This window comes from Cryptomeria japonica, chromosome 5 (assembly GCF_030272615.1).
Source record: "Cryptomeria japonica chromosome 5, Sugi_1.0, whole genome shotgun sequence".
NCBI classification, from domain to species: domain Eukaryota; kingdom Viridiplantae; phylum Streptophyta; class Pinopsida; order Cupressales; family Cupressaceae; genus Cryptomeria; species Cryptomeria japonica.
In genome coordinates this window covers 259323264-259341709 of record NC_081409.1, presented here as the reverse complement: position 1 = coordinate 259341709, position 18446 = coordinate 259323264, and positions in this window count along the sequence as shown.

Below are 18446 nucleotides of genomic sequence, written 5' to 3'. Positions count from 1 at the left end.
TTCCTAGTCTCAAGACACTTACGCAAGGTATCCTTCTAGAACTCAACTTTTCAATCTGCAGTTGTGATGACAATACTATGAATGCTCTCGAACCTATCCAACATTTATCCTTACTACATCCAAAACTAATTGACTGTACTTTACAAAACTAGCCCATGAATATACCTACATTTTCCAATGACTATATGTTAGCCTATTATCTCAATGCAGTTGAACCTATGGACTCTTCCACTAGTGAACAGAGTGAAAACATGACTAAAGTGGATATCAAGTATCTTATTCGCAAAAAATAAGAAAAATAAAAATAAAAGATCTAATGGTGAAAACCACATTGTGGCAGTGTCAAAATCTAAAAAAGAGAAAATAAAGGACGTACCTAAGTGTGAAAACCTCTATGAGGTGCCTGAAGGTGAGATACTTGATATACTGCCAAGTCATTTCAAGGAAAGGTCTTCCATATTGATCGAGCCAACTCAGCCAGTGAACATTGGGATTCAAGAGACACCACACATTATAGATTATGGTGAATGGATTTCAAACATAGTACCTATGTCAAAGGTAGACAAATCTATTAGAGTTTGCACTGACTTTAGAGATCTCAACAAAGCTTATTTGAAGGATGACTTTCCATTACCAAAAATTGATATGATAGTTGACATGATTGTTGGGTATGAGATGTACTCACTAATGGACATATTCTCCCGATATAATCAAATCAAAATAGCTCCTGGAGATCAAGAAAAGATAGCTTTCACCTATGCATGGGGAACCTTTTCCTAGAATGTCATGCCATTTGGGCTAAAGAATGCAGGAGCAACCTATCAAAGAGAAGTCACTACTATTTTTCATGACATGATGCACAAGAATATGGAAGATTATGTTGATGACACTTTAGTGAAGACTATGAAGAGATCAACACATATTCAAGAGCTAGGTCCTATACTAGGCAGAATGGAAAAGTTGAAACTCCGGTTAAATCCAAAAAAGTGTGCATTCAGAGTGACACTTGGAAAACTACTTAGCTACATAATTTCAAAGAAGGGAATTGAGATTGATCCTGAGAAGGTTCAAGCCATAATGGAAATGCCACCTCCGAAGAACATCAGTCAAATGAGAAGTCTACAGGGACGTCTCCAATCCATTAGACAATTCATTTCTCATCTAGCAGAAAAAGCTCAACCTTTCACAAAAGTATTGAGGAAAGGAGTAATATACAATTGGGATAAGGAATGTGAACAACATCTTTGGAAACTCAAAGAGTACCTATTGAATCCACCAATATTGATGCCACCTATTTAGGGTAAACCATTGATCTTATACATATCAGCAACTGATTCATCACTGGGGGCACTTCTTGCACAACAGGATGACAATAAAAAGGAGCAAGCCATCTATTACATTAGTAGAACATTTGTGTCTTGTGAAATGAACTACAGTATAATAGAAAAAGTATGGTTGGCATTAGTCTTTGCATCAAAAAAACTGAGACACTATATGTTAGCACATTCAGTCAAGTCGGTGGCTAAAATTGATCCGCTCAAATATCTTCTCAACAAAGCAACACTTACAAGAAGATTGGCAAAATGGGTCATGATACTTACAGAGTTTGATACTGAGTATGTGGAATGCAAGGTCATAAAAGGACAAGTAATTTCTAATCAATTTGTTGAACCTCCGCTTGAAGACACTCAACCGCTGCATATAGAGTTTCCAGATGAATCAATAATGCATCTTACTGAACAACCCTAGAAGATGTTGTTTGATGGGTCTTTTACTCAAAATGGTTCCAATGCTAGAATACTATATATTACTCCTCAAAAGTATTTAATCCAAAAGTTTTATAAGATTTTGTTCCCTTGCACAAATAACATTGCAGAATATGAAGCTTTAGTGAATGGGATAAAGCTAGCTATTGAATGGAAGGTTGTAGAATTACACATCTATGGAGATTCTCAGCTGATCATAAATGAAATCAATGATACATATTAGACTCGAGATGAGAAACTGATTCCTTATAAGAGGATGGTGGATGATCTCAAGAAATATTTTTCTTTTGTATCATTCCAATAGATTCCTAGATCTGCAAATAGAGCAGCAGATGCTATGGACACCTTGACATCTATACCTGAGTTACAAGAATCCAATTTTCGCTTTGAATTCCTAGTGGAAGAGTTATGTTACCCTACCTATGACTCTCTTGAGACCCAATTAGTTATGTTACTCATCCCGATATTGCCAAATATACTCTTATCTACGAGACCAAATTATCCCTAAAAATCTTACTTGTAATGAGAAAGAAACCTAACCCAAAATACTTCACAGTATGTTATCATTGGTAATGATCTATTTAGATGAGGTTTGGATGGTACATTGTGTAGGTGTCTAAAAACTGAAGAGTCTAAACATGTGTTATTGAAAGTTCATTAAGGTATTTATGGATCTCATTCAAATGGGCTTACTTTAGCTCAAAAACTACTATGGGTTGGCTACTATTGGCCAGACATGGAGAAAGATGCTATTAAATTTGCTAAGGCCTATGAAAAATGTTAGCTACATGAGAGCCTCATACATGCTCTAGCAAGGGATCTCACACCCTTTATTACACATTGGCCTTTTTAACAATGGGCCTTTGAACTCATTGGTCAGATATATCCTGCTTCATCTAACAGACAAAAATTCATCATAACTGCCATTGAGTATTTCATCAAGTGGGTAGAAGTTGTTCCACTCATCCAAGCAACTGGTAAACAAGTCACCTTGATCATCTTAAATTATATCATCTGTACGTATGGGATACCTTCATCCATCATGACTAATAATGTAGGATAGTTCAAGAATAAAGACCTAGGTGAGCACTATGAGAAATTCAAAATAAAACAACATTGGTCATCAGTATATTATCCTCAAGATAATGGACAAGCCAAGGCATCTCACAAAAACTTATTGACTATCTTGCACATAATAGTGAACAAATATGGGAAGGATTGGCATCTATAGCTCAATCCTACACTATGGGCTAACAAAACAAGTATCAGAACACCTACTAGGGCTGCAAATTTCTCTTTGGTGTATGGGTCCGAAGCAATATTACTTATTGAAGTAGAAATACCATCTCTAAGAGTTTCTTTGCAAGGTCTTGTTACTGATGAAGATCATAGAATATCTAGATTGCAAGAACTCAAATTGCTAGATGAACGTCGGCAAGTGGTGTTTGATCATCTCAGAGTATATCAAAAGAGAATGTCCAAAGGATATAACAAGAAAGTTAGACAAAGAAAATTTTAGGTTGGTGACCTAGTTCTAAGAGAAAATCCTAAAAATTAGTAGTTTAGAGACAACAAAGGGAAGTTTGAACCCAACTGGTTGGGTCCCTACATCGTTACTGTAGTCTTCGTCTCAGGTGCCTATCAACTCTGAAACTTGGAAGGAGAACAACTTTGTGAATTGATTAACACCATCCACTTGAAGAAATTATTCACTTAGCATTCTCTGCTCCAGCAACATGTACAGTCGAAAAAGTCCTGAAAAAAATAAAAAAAATAAATAAGAAAAATCAAAGAAAAAAAAAAAAGAAAAAAGAAAAGAAAAAAATATAAAGAGAGAAATTGCCTTGGTGAAAACCTAGTAAACAGGCACCTTGGTAAAACAAAAAAGAAGAATCTCTGCCAAGCAGGTGAAAACCTGGTAAACAGGCACCTCTTGTACTCAAGTGCTCCATCTATCAATGCAACGTTGGCATTCCCACTTTCTTGCATCTTTACTTTCACTTATACATATATTTCAGTCACTTTTGTGACATCCTGGTTCATTGGAACCCTCGTGTCTTGAAACTGATCAACGTCCTAGTCTTAGGTTAATCGACAAAGTACATTACATGTCATAAGAAGTATCAAACAAGTCATCTTTCCATCAATGAAACTTGGTCATCCACTCCAAGTCAGTCACCTGTCTCCTAACTACTGAAGAGTTTTATCACTGAGTTAACAAGTAAAACAACATAATGGAAAACAATCACTAAACAGTTTGAGCTATGCATGAAAATTTTCTTTGTGTGTTGTCTTTTATATTATTTTTCGATTATTATCCCTCTAAGTAACTTGAGGAAGTCTATCGTGACTAAGAGGAGTAAATATTGGGGGTATAATATTTTCTTTGTTTTATGCTTATAGAAATGATCCCAATGATCTAGAAATATAAAATTAGCTGGGTGTTTGTGATCAGAGCCTTCACAACAAGGTGAAATCCCCTCACATACCTTGACTCCGCTTATTTGTATGCTATAGGGAGGTTCTCATCATTTCTTTGTCTATTTTGAGGGAATTTATTTATGATGCAATTCAGGGCCCTGCAAAATATGTCCAAGGATATGAATGAAAAAAGGGTCATTGCGGACAAGATAATAAATATTGCACATTGAAAAAGAAAGGAACTCTAATATGCCTATTATGTTCATTATGCTCGGTGATGAACCGTAAGCATTTTAAATCCATTGACTAGGTTTAGGTTGCATTTTACATATCATTTTGCATTTCATTCTGTATTTTGTGAATCTAGAGTGATTTTGGTGTGATAATAAGGATCTCTTAATTTTATGAGAGCTGAAAGCATCATCATTTCTTTGCTAAGTGGTCTATTTTTCATCATTTCTCCGATTGAGTACTTGTATTTTTGAGATGTTAGTTGCATACATAAAAATTTTATATAGATTCATACATTCATTATTACTCATTTGCATTCATCTTATTGCATAGAAAAATAAAAAATTGCATTACTCATTACTCATTTTCATTCATTTATTTGCATGTGAAAAGAAACAAAAACAAGCATTCATATTCATCTACATTACATACATCCATATTGAAAGAAATGCATACAAATAGTATATAGAATATAGAAAGCATCTCATAAATGAATCAACACAAGTACGATGAAGTCAAGTAAGATCTCATATATATATATATATATATATATAAAGATATATATATATATATATATATCGTATAAAGTCAAAGAGTACCAAATGATGTCAAATGACATATACAAACTCCCATTGGAGCAAGAATCATATAGGCTACAAAAAAATATCAGAGCTACAAAAAGAATATCTATCTCTTAGCCTCTCCCTCATCACCTGGTGGAGGAGGTGTAGCTTAATGATTGGGATCCTAACGAGGTGCCCGAGCTCCCTCCAATCATGCCAAGTACTGCGAGTAGGGGAGAACCTACTACAGAACTAGAACTGCTATGCTGTATGCTGCAACATATTATGCCACCCTACTCATTTGGTGAAGGACCTCCTATCGCAAAGCATTTGTCTCTACCCTCCTCTCTTCTCTCATCTTTGTGACCTAATGATCACGCTTAGCCCTAAGCTCTACTAGCTGTCGATCTCACTCCGCCAGCTGAGCATGAGCCACTATCAACTATAAATGTAGCTCTGTAAGACATGCTCTCATCGACCATCTCACGTTAGTCCCTTTCTCTCTCATAGGATCTCCACCCCCATCTCCATCTCCAACTCCACCCCGCTCCTCCCTTTGATGCCAAACCTATCTCAACACTGCTCTCTCCTCTTAAGCTCTGCCCAACCTCACACCTATCCTCCCAAGGGATCTGCCCTCACCCCTTTGTTGTCTAGCCCCAGCTGGAACCATACTGCTACTAGCACCAGGATCACCACCTGCCCACCTTGGAGCCTTTGCTCTCTATCCCTATCCCTGTCTCTGACCCTTTCCCTATCCCTATGTCTAGGTATCATCCTCAATCTCCTCAATGTGAGGATCCTTCTCAGCTAGATCTATCAATCTAGCGAATGGATGCCACTAGAACCAATCCCTATTTTGGGGCAATACCCCTGCATCCACAATATCATCCATATAGTCCCATCAGAGTCATTATAGACTAGTCAGCTCCTACATACTCAAGGCATAGGATAACCTCGGTGACCATCCCCGCCTCTTCTCATCAGCATAATGCACATATGTTGTGAACTCCTGCGAGATCCCCTGAGGCCTGCCATACTATCTCATCACTCGAGAAACTACAAATCTCTCTACTATAGTCTATGATCTATCATTGAGAGGGAGCATAACAAATAGATCTTTGCATACTAGTCACCAATCATCCCATGGCTCTAGGCTCCTATAAGGTCATCTAGCTATTGTCACCAAAAATCAGTCTTGCACAGATGAGGCTATGTAACATAACCTGCATACCTATATACAATCAGCTGCCCAGGCTCTCTGCTATCATCTACAATCAGCCAACAAACTGGGAGGTGCTCCCAAGCCCATACCTATAAAATTAAAACACCTACAGCCATGCTCTTGCCCTCCTTGTACACAATCTCATGCATCTCGTGATACATGTGGGCTAATATGCAAGAACCCCAGCCAAGCCTCTGAGGGGTCTCCATCAATCTCTTCAGCATCCTACCCCATCCACATTGGAATCCCTGTTGTCCTTTGTCTGGTATTAGAAAACAACTGATAAACCTTGCTAGAACACACACCAAAGGAAACTCCTCACTATACCTGCTCATCATGATGTCCCAATGGATGGAACGTGTCAAAATATCAGGATCTCTGAAGACATGCCTGACTTCTTGTAATCCAAGTAATAGCACTGCATCATAATCTACCATATTCCTAGCAAAAGGGATACAAAGGATCCTATATACATCCTTGAGAGTGATAGTCATCTCCCCCATTGGCAAATGGAAGGTATTATGCTCTAAATGGAATCACTCAACCAATGTTGTGAGCATTCTGTGATTCACATGGATGTCTGGTAAACCAAGAAAGTGTGTCAAGCCACACAAATCAGTATGAGCCTACTCAACCTTTGATAGTTGCCACACTAATGTCATGGTAGGAGGATAAACACATTTGAAGAGCACATGAGGTAATTGAACCTACAGAAATCAAACAACAAAGCATCAGAAAACATTCCAAATAAGCCTAGAAGAGAAGTAAAACATCACACAAATCCAAATACGTTAATGGTAAAATCAAAATTTCTAGTTTAGACCTTAAAAAATGCTCACTATCTCCCAAACCACAAAACATAGAAGGGCAACAACTTATACGAGCTAGGATTGAGACATGTATGACAAAAGAACCCCATACGATAAAAGATTAGACGTCAGATGACAAAACGGTCTTTTATGCATGTTGTCGTATGATACAAGGGTGGGGTTAGAATGACAAATCTAATCACCTAAAATGACAAAACAAACTTTGGTAGTTTTTCATACGAGGCAGGATCCTATCTCGCACGACAAAATGAGAAGGGCCAACTTTAAACATGCTAAAAATTAAAAAATGAACAAAAAAATTCAAAATTGAGAACATAAAGTGTCTTAAGACTACCACTTACTGCTGGCTCATAGTGTCGAGGTTGATTATGTCATCTCTGGTGCTCGAATCAATGCTCATGAGTAGGGACCACCATTTTTCTTCGCAGAAGGCTTTTTGAATTTTCAAACTTGGAGGGTTAAAATGAATTGAAAATGACACTTTTACCCCTTATATAGCCAAAACCCTAATTTTTCAACTTGCTCTGATGGACATGAAAATTATACCCTTAGCTAATTTTCCCGTTCTGATTCCATTTTTGAGATCGAAATTGAAATTCGAGATTATTTTCCTAGTCAATTTCACATTTTGGACCACTTTGCACTTTTTCATCGAATATTCATTCTTTCTTCAAATTGTGCTTAATTTCTCATCAATCAACGCTGAATCTCAATTTTATTCTACACAACAACTTTGCACTCAATTTCTTATCAATCAATGCCAAATTTTCAAATATTCCTCAAAATCATTTGTGCTCAAATAACTTATCATCACCAACAATTGCCTACAATAATCATGTACCCTCTCTATCTTTCAATTTTGCTCTTGAGGGGGCATACTCGTGATCTTATGACCTCACATCTTCAAAGTTGAGAAAATTTTCAAATCTTCATTAAAAGTCAAGCAAAAAAAATTTCAACTAAAGAAAATCAATCAAATTCTTATTGCTAACGGGCATCTCATCTTTATCGCTTCATATCAAGTTGAGATCTCTTGATCATCTGAATTGAATCAATTGTAGGGGCACATCAGTTTCATCGCTTCATATCAAGCTAACATTTGTCTTCATCTAAATTAATCTCTTAATGTTAATTAGTTTCATCTCTTTTCATCAAGCTGATTATTTGTTTAAACTCAATCAAAAGTTTAAAGAGTATCTTTGATCACAGACTCAATTTAAGAAGGTGTTTAGTTTCATCGCTTCGAATCATGCTAGATAGTTTATTCTTCGCTCATCGTATCTTGATCAATCAAGTTCAAGATCAATTTTTATCTTCGCTCGCTGTGTCTAGATCAATCAAGTTCTAAATCAGTAAGATCCACTTCTTGATCAATCAAGTTCAAGTTCAAGTTCCGTATCTTTGTTCTCTATCGTTCCTAAGTTCAATAATGTTGGGGATCAATATTGCTTTAATCAAACTTCATTTAGCTTCATCGCTTTGAATCAAGCTAAACACTTTGCTCTTTATCTAGTTCATGATCAATCAAGTTTAGAACTGGTATCTCCTAGACATCACACATTCTTTGAACCAATGCACTGCTCGTGCATTAATTCAAAGAGGGGCAAATGTAATACCCTAAAAATGGTCATCTAAACCATAGGCCCCTAATCTCGACAACATCATCAAGGTCCTGACCAAAGGAAATTAAATCAATATTGAGCACATTATTAATTCTTCAATCATAAAATGTCACATGGAAAATCAATTATTCAATACTAATTAAATATTCATTTAATTAATTAAATTATTCCCAAGAAAATCATTTTCATTAATTATTCTATCTTAATTTATTAAATATCCTTGCATATTTAATTAATTAATAAATTTTCCATTTAATCATGCAAAAAGAATTAATTTATTTCAAAAGAAGAATTAATTACAAAGCAAGAGTTGAATTGAAAGAGAAATCAAACTTGAGATATTATTGTTACAAGTGCGGTTGTCATTGCACCAAAATCTCGACCTCTTAATGCCTAATACAACCACTAGAATTATAGAATCCACAGGAGGTGGTTAATCCATGTCACAAACCTGAGCACTGCGCTGCACAACACAAGGAGACCAAGGGCACACACCTTGCAACAATCCCCCCTAGTGCAAGTGAGGGGTTTGAACCTATGACCAAGCTCTGATACCACTTGTTACAAGTGCAGTTGACATTGCACCAAAAGCTCGACCTGTTAATGCTCGATACAACCACTAGACTTATAGAATCCACAGGAGGAGGTTAAGCCATGTCACAAGCTCGCGCGCTGCGCTACACAACACAAGGAGACCAAGGGCACACACCTTGCAACAATTATTTCTTTTTCTAAATTTAGAACTTGAAATTGGAAAAGCAATTAAATTGAATTACTGAATTATTTTCTAAAATTGGAACTCAAAGCTTTTCAAAAAAAGAGGTTCAGTTGCATTGAAAAGACTCTTTTCTTGAATAAATCAAAGAATTATCTATTTTTATCACAAGTGCATGGAATTATTTAAATATTATTTCTAATGCAACTTGAAATTCCTATCTAAATGCATTTTAGTTAAACTATAATTGGAATTTATCTCAAGGTTAACTGAACCTAGTTTCTCAATTATTTCAATTAATAAAAAATTGATCTTTTTCATCATCTCTCTTGTAATTCTCTATAAATTCAGCCTTCAGCTCTTATTCCAATTCACCCCAGGGATTTTTGAGAACACATTTGGAGATTTATTATTATTACGCTGATTTTTGCTCTAGAGTCATTGAATACATTGTGCTTTTTTAGATTATTTGCATCCATTTTTTAGTTTACTCATATTGCTTGAATCAATATAGCTTGAATTCGATATTGCTTGAATCTTTCATCCATCTTGCATCCATTTTAGCTTAATATCATGCTCATATAGATTAAATCCTTCATCTTGGTGTAGTCTAGTCACTAGTATTGCTTATAAAAATTTGAGAGTAATCTTATACTCGCATCTTTTAGAAGGCAATTAGTCGCTTTGTTATGGTTTATTATTTATTGATTATTGATTACTAACCATGCATATAATGACTTGATTGAAGTGGTTTGCTTCTAGCTACAGACCCTTTTTCACACACATAATATGTTTTCTATATTATGATGGTTTATTGATTTGGTTATAACTTTTTGGTATCTACCGGTACCCCACTTGTTCTTGGCTTTACCAAATTTTAGTGTTCCTGGTTAGCTTTATCGGTATGCATTATTTGGTGACTTCATCTGTGGATTTTGGGTTTAGCTTATGGAATCAATTTCTCTAATGATATTGATGCTTCTTAATTATATCCTAAGTGTTTGATGACTTTGCATTGGATGGCGTGCTATTATGGTGGTCCTATTTGGATCCGGTTAAACTTTCACTGAGGGTTTCTATCGGCTAGTGAAGCATGTTGTATTTTGGTCTCAGTGGAACTCCCAGTGGATATACTTGTTTGGTTACTTGATTTAGGTCCATGATATGTAACATAAATCATAATATTGGTCTAGTGGTATTGTGTGATGTGATTTTTGTAATTATGGGTTTACAAGTTTAGGGTTTAGTTGACCTTGTTAATATGGTTCATGATCTGTATTTATAGGTGACTTATTCATGTAATTGGTGAAGGATTGATGGTTATGGTTGGTTATGTCTGCATTATCAAAGATTTCTACAAGGTTATATCATTCAACGAAGGTTTTAGGAAGGTTTTCTATTGCAAGAAATACATTAGTGCTTAACCAAAACTGTATCAAGCATTTATAAATGCTACTTGCATAGTTCATTGCATTCTGGATTGTATTTCGATGATTTTGTAAGTCAGTGAGACTTCCATTTTTTATGAGCAGTGCGCTCTAGGTTGTTGGTATCTCTACATGTGACGACCCCATTGTAAGTATTCACAATACTACTGTAGAGTATTCATCTGATTGTGGGTAGGGTTTCCCACCGTGTTTTTTCCCTTTTTCAGTTTTGCACATTAAAATATTGGTGTTATGTGTGTTGTGCTTTCATGTTATATTCTTCATAGTTTTAAGACCCCACACCTTTAATACAATCCTAATTGTTGCAAATTATCATAGTTAAACCAAAATGGTGCTAGAGTGGAAGTGATGTCATTCTATTAGTTGTGTTTTTATGCATTGCTCTAATTATGATGAAAGTTAAATAGCATTAACATCTAAGTTTCCAATGTATGGATTTGATTATTAATAACTAGTAATTGCATATGTGCGTATGAAATGATGATTTAATATGGGATTGCTTAGAAATGATGTTTAAATAATTCACAAGTAAAAAAATTATTAGGAATTTGGACAACAATTTATATGAAATATTATGATGATCTAATTGTGCTTTTGGTTGGATAATGCAGGATAGATGGTGTACATTATGAGAAGGAAAAGAAGATTACTCCAAATCAAATATCTTGTGAAGGTGTTAGAAGGATAACCTATTTTGCATAGAAATGGATGAAGGAATATATTTATCTTATTTAGAGTCAATTTTAAATGTGTTGAGATGGCATACAACCTTAGGTCATGTGGTGAGAGAGGAGATTTGAGTTTGAAAACCCTTTGGGTAAAGCCAGAACTCGAATGGGTCTTTGTGTGGGTTTCAAAAAAGGTATTATGTGGTCCATTTTATGGGTTATGGTGCAAAAATAGACCCCTAGGGTCAATACCTTGGGGTTGGGGACCTTTAGAACATGTTATAGTGTCCTTTGGGCTTGATGCGACCCTTCAAAATCCCACTTGTTTGTAAGTGACGGGATTAGGGTGGAGACCCATAGATGTCTCAGCAAGAAGCTAGAGAGGGCATTACCCACTTCTCCTTTTGGAGAACTTGGATTAAGAAGAAACTGTAGATGGAAGAAGAAGAAGAGGAAAGGTTCTTGATGGAGAAGGAGATCATCTTGTTGGCGTGGAAGAAAGATAAGTTATTCTTCACCTTTGTTTGTTGATTTTAGCATAGATGATACTATGAGGATTGAAAATCATGGAAGACTTGAGTTGTGAGAATGTTATAGGAAAGGAAGAAAAAAAAAAGAGAGTGTTAAAGAAAGAATATGCTATACTAGGATACCTTCACCATAGATTTTCATGTTTATCTTGCTCAGGGGTATGGCTAGAGCCCATGAGGCTTCATGATGTCATTATGGTTGGGAGGAGAGCAAGCCTTGTTTTGTGTTTACCCATTGTCATGTATGATTGTGAGATCTTTCAAAGTGTCCAGTTAAAGAAAAGTTGTTGTGCAATGAAAGAGCAAGCCTTTAATTTGTTGTTAGACCATTGTTTCTCTCTAATGAAAATTATTAATTATTTTCAGAATTACAGTCCATTTTTATTAATTATTTTCAGAATTATAGTCCATGATAATATTGTGTAGAAATTTTACATTCAAGATAGGAACGAACCTCATTGGATATTCTTCAAATGATCTTCTTTTGATGGAAAACTCATCAATCTGAAAGCATAGTTTAAGGAAATGTTAAGTAGAGGTATTATTCACAGGTGTATGAGAAAGCATTCATCAGTAACTATGCAATGGAAGAGTAAGCCTTTCTCATTTCCATTGTTGATATAATTTTAATGAAACTCTTATTATTTTCTTCAATGACATACCTGTATGTTCAAATCTGGTAGGTTCGAAAATGAAATTTCAAGGGTTATTTCATTATGTGTAGCTGTAGATTTCATTGCCTTGTTAAAGTAATCTGGGTAATTAAGCCTCCAAAACTGGGACCAAGGAAAGACGTAGTATAGTTGTATTCCTTTTCATGTCCAGTTGTATTCCTTTTCATGTCCGAAGGAGAGCTATAAATTTATTTTTTTTCTTTTATTATTTATTTCATTACGTAATTTAAAAGTATGGTTCCATTTGTTGGTATACTGCTCACCACTTTTCAAAGCATCGCACTTGGAAGAGGCTTAGAATTTTGTGGCCTTTAGATTAATCCATTTCAGAATACCATTTGAGGGATTTAGGTTAAGTAAAAATGTGTGATCCATCTTAAGATAATATTTTATAAACATTGCCACAGAAAGGATTGTGCATGCAAACATAAGTTGGGATTTATATTTCCAAGAGAAAGAAATAGTGGAAGGAGATGTAGATATCATTATGGCTTGAAAACTACACCATTCAAATAAAAATAAAAATAAACGTACAGGTCCATAGAGTTGTTCTTGCACACAAATTAGTAATATGTCTCTAGAAAATATTATTAATAACAAAACGTACTTCTGATCATTTAAATAAATGATAAAATATTCGTATTCATGCTCTTGATTTGATCATGGAAAACTCTTAAACATGGTTGATATGTAGGCAAAACAAGATTAGAGAGAGAGACCGATCTCTTGTGTATTCTAATTCCTTTTGCAAACTTGCATGTTGGAAGAATCTTCACAAAATATGTAGCAGTGTGTCTGGAAATAATTACTAATCAACTCAGAACTAATCTAGAAGAGGCTACCTATTAAATGTTGACAATGTTACGATTCAAAGACAAAAGGAAAAATAAAATAAAAATAAATAGAAATATAAAGTGAGAATGGCTTTCATTTGTCTATTCTGACAACAATCGCCCATCCCATCCCTGCGTGAAAGTGATTCAACATACGTAGTAGCGTAGTGATTCCCACTATCTAGGTGTGGCTACTCATGTACTGTTCTTGCACTGACAGCCTATAGTTATATATCTGTGACTATCTCTTACAGCATATATATGTATAAAAAAAAAGAGGCAGCCTTGTCTTCTCTACTTAATTTTTAATCAGTAATGTGACATTTGGATTTGACATCTCCTTCTTCTTGTGACCTGCAAAATGTACATTAAGATTCACTAATTGGTAGATGAAGTTATGTTTTATCTTAATAATCCCTTCTACATTGAAGTGCATGTTTTGGTTGTTTTGGTCCTTTAGATAGAAAGAAAATTTATTTTATTTTATAAGATAAATAATCAATAATAATAGAATTGTTTCTAAGTTGAAATTGTGATTTTAGTTTCACAAAATAGAATGAAAATATAAATTATCTTATTTTATAAAATGATTGATGAATGTTAATTGAGTTAATTTAAAATATGATTTTAGCTTCACAAAATTAGAAATGAGATTGATTTCTATTTTATCTTTCCTATAAACTAGTTCAGATTTATGACAGAATCATTTCCATATTTCAATCCATTTTATGAAAAACTTTCTTGCTTTATTCCTTATCCCATAAAAGAGTTAAAAGAATGATATTGTTGAAAAGAAAATGAAATCTTTCTATTTTTTTCTTAATATAAGATAACCTTGATTGAAAATGTATATATAGAAAGAGATGTAATCAAAATTTATATTATTAAATAATTAGTAAATGACATGGAATCACATCCATATTATTGGATGATTTTGCTCCATAAAAATAGAATGAAGATTATTTGCTTAAACTATTAATTAAGAAACATTTTCATTATTAATTAGCTATTTATTTGCTTATTTTCAATCTAATTATCTTGGATAACAAGTTTAATATAATCCATTGATTTAGTATTTAATGCTACTTCTCTTAAGTTTCATAATTGTAAAGGAGATTCCTTGAAGTAGATAAGAATATAATAGAAAGTTAAATATTTGCCCTTCTCATAATTGAAAGTTTGATAATTGTGATATTTATCATTTATTTATAAATCAAGGGAACATAGGAGTAAATGGTCATTTTATTGTAATTTATTTTTATCATATCCATGTTCCATTTCTCTAGATTAGAAATATTTGGTTAAAATTTTGTATAATTGATAAATATAAGAAGAGGGTAATAGTTATAGCAATTATAAATGTTTAATAAATATTATATGAGCATTATATGGATATTCATTTTGGAGTATATAGAAACTTAGTCACTTATTTGTGTAACAGAAAAAGAGAAGAGAAAGAAAAGAAATTAATTATATAGATTGTATAATTAAGGAATATAAGGAAATATTTATATAATAAAAAAATTAATTGTATTAATTGGTTTCTTTATTTAGCATTAGAAAAATGAGTTCTTGGGTGTCATTACCACTAATGTTATTGATAAAGTTATATTAATACGAATATTAGTAAAAATAAATTATGTCAATGAGGATATTAGTGGATCGATGCACTATTTTATTAGGGTCAATAATGATATTAATTATAATTTTAATATAAACATGTTTTTTGTAAAAGAAAGAGAAATTGGTTTGCATGTTGCTTAGTCAAAGTATGGGCTTTGCATGTTACCCCTACTCTCTTAAACTTGAGGTAGCAATAATATGAATATTCCTAGTTAGAAAAGGAAATGATTAAGTATAATATAATTCCAAGTAATAATAAGTAAGAAAACACCCAAGTTGAGGTTGTGGCTAATATTAAAGGACAATTATTATTAGGTTATTAAACAACATCATTTTGAAGGCTAATGTTATTGATTGAAATACTAGCCAATTTATTCTATTCCATAGTATGGATCTAGTGAGAATTACTAACCCTATGGTAATACATTGTTAGGGATGACATCTTGATAAGGGGCTAACAAAATGAAGGGACCTATAATAGAAAACGTTGATAGTAATTAATGCAAAGATACATTAAGGGTACCAATACTAATTAAAATGAGTCGTTGATGATGTAACTAGAAATAAGATGACAAATATGTGTATCCTCCATTATGCAAATATTATTACTTGTGTAGGAATAGTTTAACATGAAGAAGGTTGCTTATGTGTTATATCTATTTATATATAATAATAATTAAAAAAAAAATGGTTGTGTTTTGCCTGATAAATTTTTCGGCATTACAATAGTGTTGTTCTTTAGTTTAAGGTTGATAATTGAATTTATTCTTGTTATTATGAGTAAATTGATTCACCCTCCTCTCATTTTACTCCTAGTATCAAAACATTCTAACAATTGGTATCAGAGCAAGGTCCTCTTTGTAGAAGCTTAGCTGCTTGAGGAGATCTGATGGCATTAGCATCTAGTTCTACATTCAATCCTTATGAGAAGGAGAGTCTTAGATTTGATGGTACAAATTACAAGATATGGAAGGAGCGAATGAAGATCAATATTAGATGTCTTGGAAAAAAAGTTTGGGAGATAATAGAGAAAGGGTATATACTTCATGATCCTAATTCTGGTACACCAACACCTATTGATGCCAAAAGATATGTGAAAATGATGTAAGAGAAAAATCAGCTTTGTTGAGCATCCTATCTGATGAAAATCTATTGAATCTCACAGAATTGGAGAATGCTAAGCAGATCTGGTTGAAGCTTGAAACTCTTTATGAAGGTGATCAAGAAGTAAAGATTGCTATACTTGAAGGTTTCTGGGTAAGGTATGAAACTTTGAATATGGAGGAGGATGAAAAGATAAGTTCTTTCATGGATAGAGTCAATGAGATTGTCATTGGTATCAGATGTTGTGGCAAATCTTTCAGTGAAGATAATATAGTGTCAAAAGTTCTAAGAGTTCTACCTCCAACTTACAAAATGAAGGCTACTGCTATCAATGAACTCCAAACAATTTCAAGTACCGCTATGAGTAGAGATACATTACTTGGAAAATTGAGTTCTTTTGAACTTGAAGAACTTGGAGATTAGAATGCTGCTAAAACTGAGACTTCATCTAAAGCATCTACCTCTGATAAATAGAAGATAGATTGGAAATGTTGGAAACCAAGAACACTAAGGGGGGGAAGGTGAATCAGTGTTCTTCTAGAATGGAGAAATATAATCTCATTAATGCAATAACTTATCAACTAGTAAACATAAAACCATATAACAATAAGCAATCATGTAATCACAAAGATGAACACCATAACATCATAGATTTATATGTGGAAAACCTCAAAGAGGAAAAGCCATAGTGGGAATGGAGACCCACAATATCTATCCACTGATCAGATGAATAAATATTACAATAAGGGGCCTTCACATGAAACAAGGCCAACAACTTAGAGCACATTTCTCATCGCAAAAGGAGTCTCACTGACTACATAAAACATCAGACAACAATCCAGAATGAAGATTGAACTACAAGTATAGCATTTTCCATGCCTAAGTATAGTTCCAGTTAAGCTCAATACCGAAGGCCTAAAACCTCTTCCACAAACCCAACTCAATCACCAATGATCGACCAAATTCTCTAAATGAATGACTATTACATTATTTTCTCACATACAATATCCCATACATGTCATACCATAATCTACAATTAGATGTTACATCATTTTATACCAACCTGAGACCTAAACAATTAGGTCAACCACCTAAAAGATAATACAATAAGTTCATAACATAAACCCACAATCTTGAATCTCTACTAGAAGTCATACCAATACCACTTATGCATAATATCAAAGATGTTTAATGAAGCTCTGCCAGTGAAACCCTTGCTGAAACAACAAACCAAGCTTGCCAGGAAACATGATAGCATCTGATCACCAAATCAAAACCAATTGACTGAACATGAACCTAAGTAGCATGAATAAGACAATTCCATAACCCAAAAATACAAGAGAATACTAGATCATCATGATCTAATCCAACCAAAAACCATACAACCTATCGAGACCAGAAGGATATCGGTAAACAACCAAAGAAACTAGTGTAGCCGGTGTTGCCATCAATGACAAACATCAATGTAATACATAATCAATTCCTCCAAATTGCCAATAATCTCCCCTTTTGGCATTGATGGCAACACTAGATGTAAAAAACATCCAAGTGCCAAGAAATGCCAAACATGTCTCCCCCAATGGAAGACAACCAACAATCTCCCACAACATGATATGACAATGAAGTTCTATACCAATTAACCATCCATAGAACTAAACCAAACTCCCCCAATGGGATAAAACCAATTTGAATTTTTGTTCCCCCTCTTTGTTCCAATAATCTCCCCCTTAGACTAATATCTTTGTTAAGCTCTATATTGCACATAAGTATCTCTCCCCTTAATGTATATAACTCATTTTTTTCACATGAATATCTTGTTGGTCTCAATTTCCTATTGCTTTGTTTTCTCTACTGGAATTTCAAACCTCTATAGCTTAGGGAGAGAACAACAAGAAATGGAAACAAAAGACAACAAATGACAAGGTTTCAACAAAAAAGTTCTACACTTTAAGCTTCCACTTAGCTTAGGTGGGTATACCTTTAGGATCACTCTTTGCAATTAAATATTTACAGAAGATCAGTGCCAACTTCTGCAAACCCTACAACTTTAAACATAATTGGACAGAAAAGAAAGACTCATATTCATTTTCATTGATCAACAAAGGTCATGAACTTTGACAAGTTATACCAGTGCCTTATTCAGGCTTCAAAGTCATTTAGAATCAGACCAAAACTGATAGAAGAAATTTACAT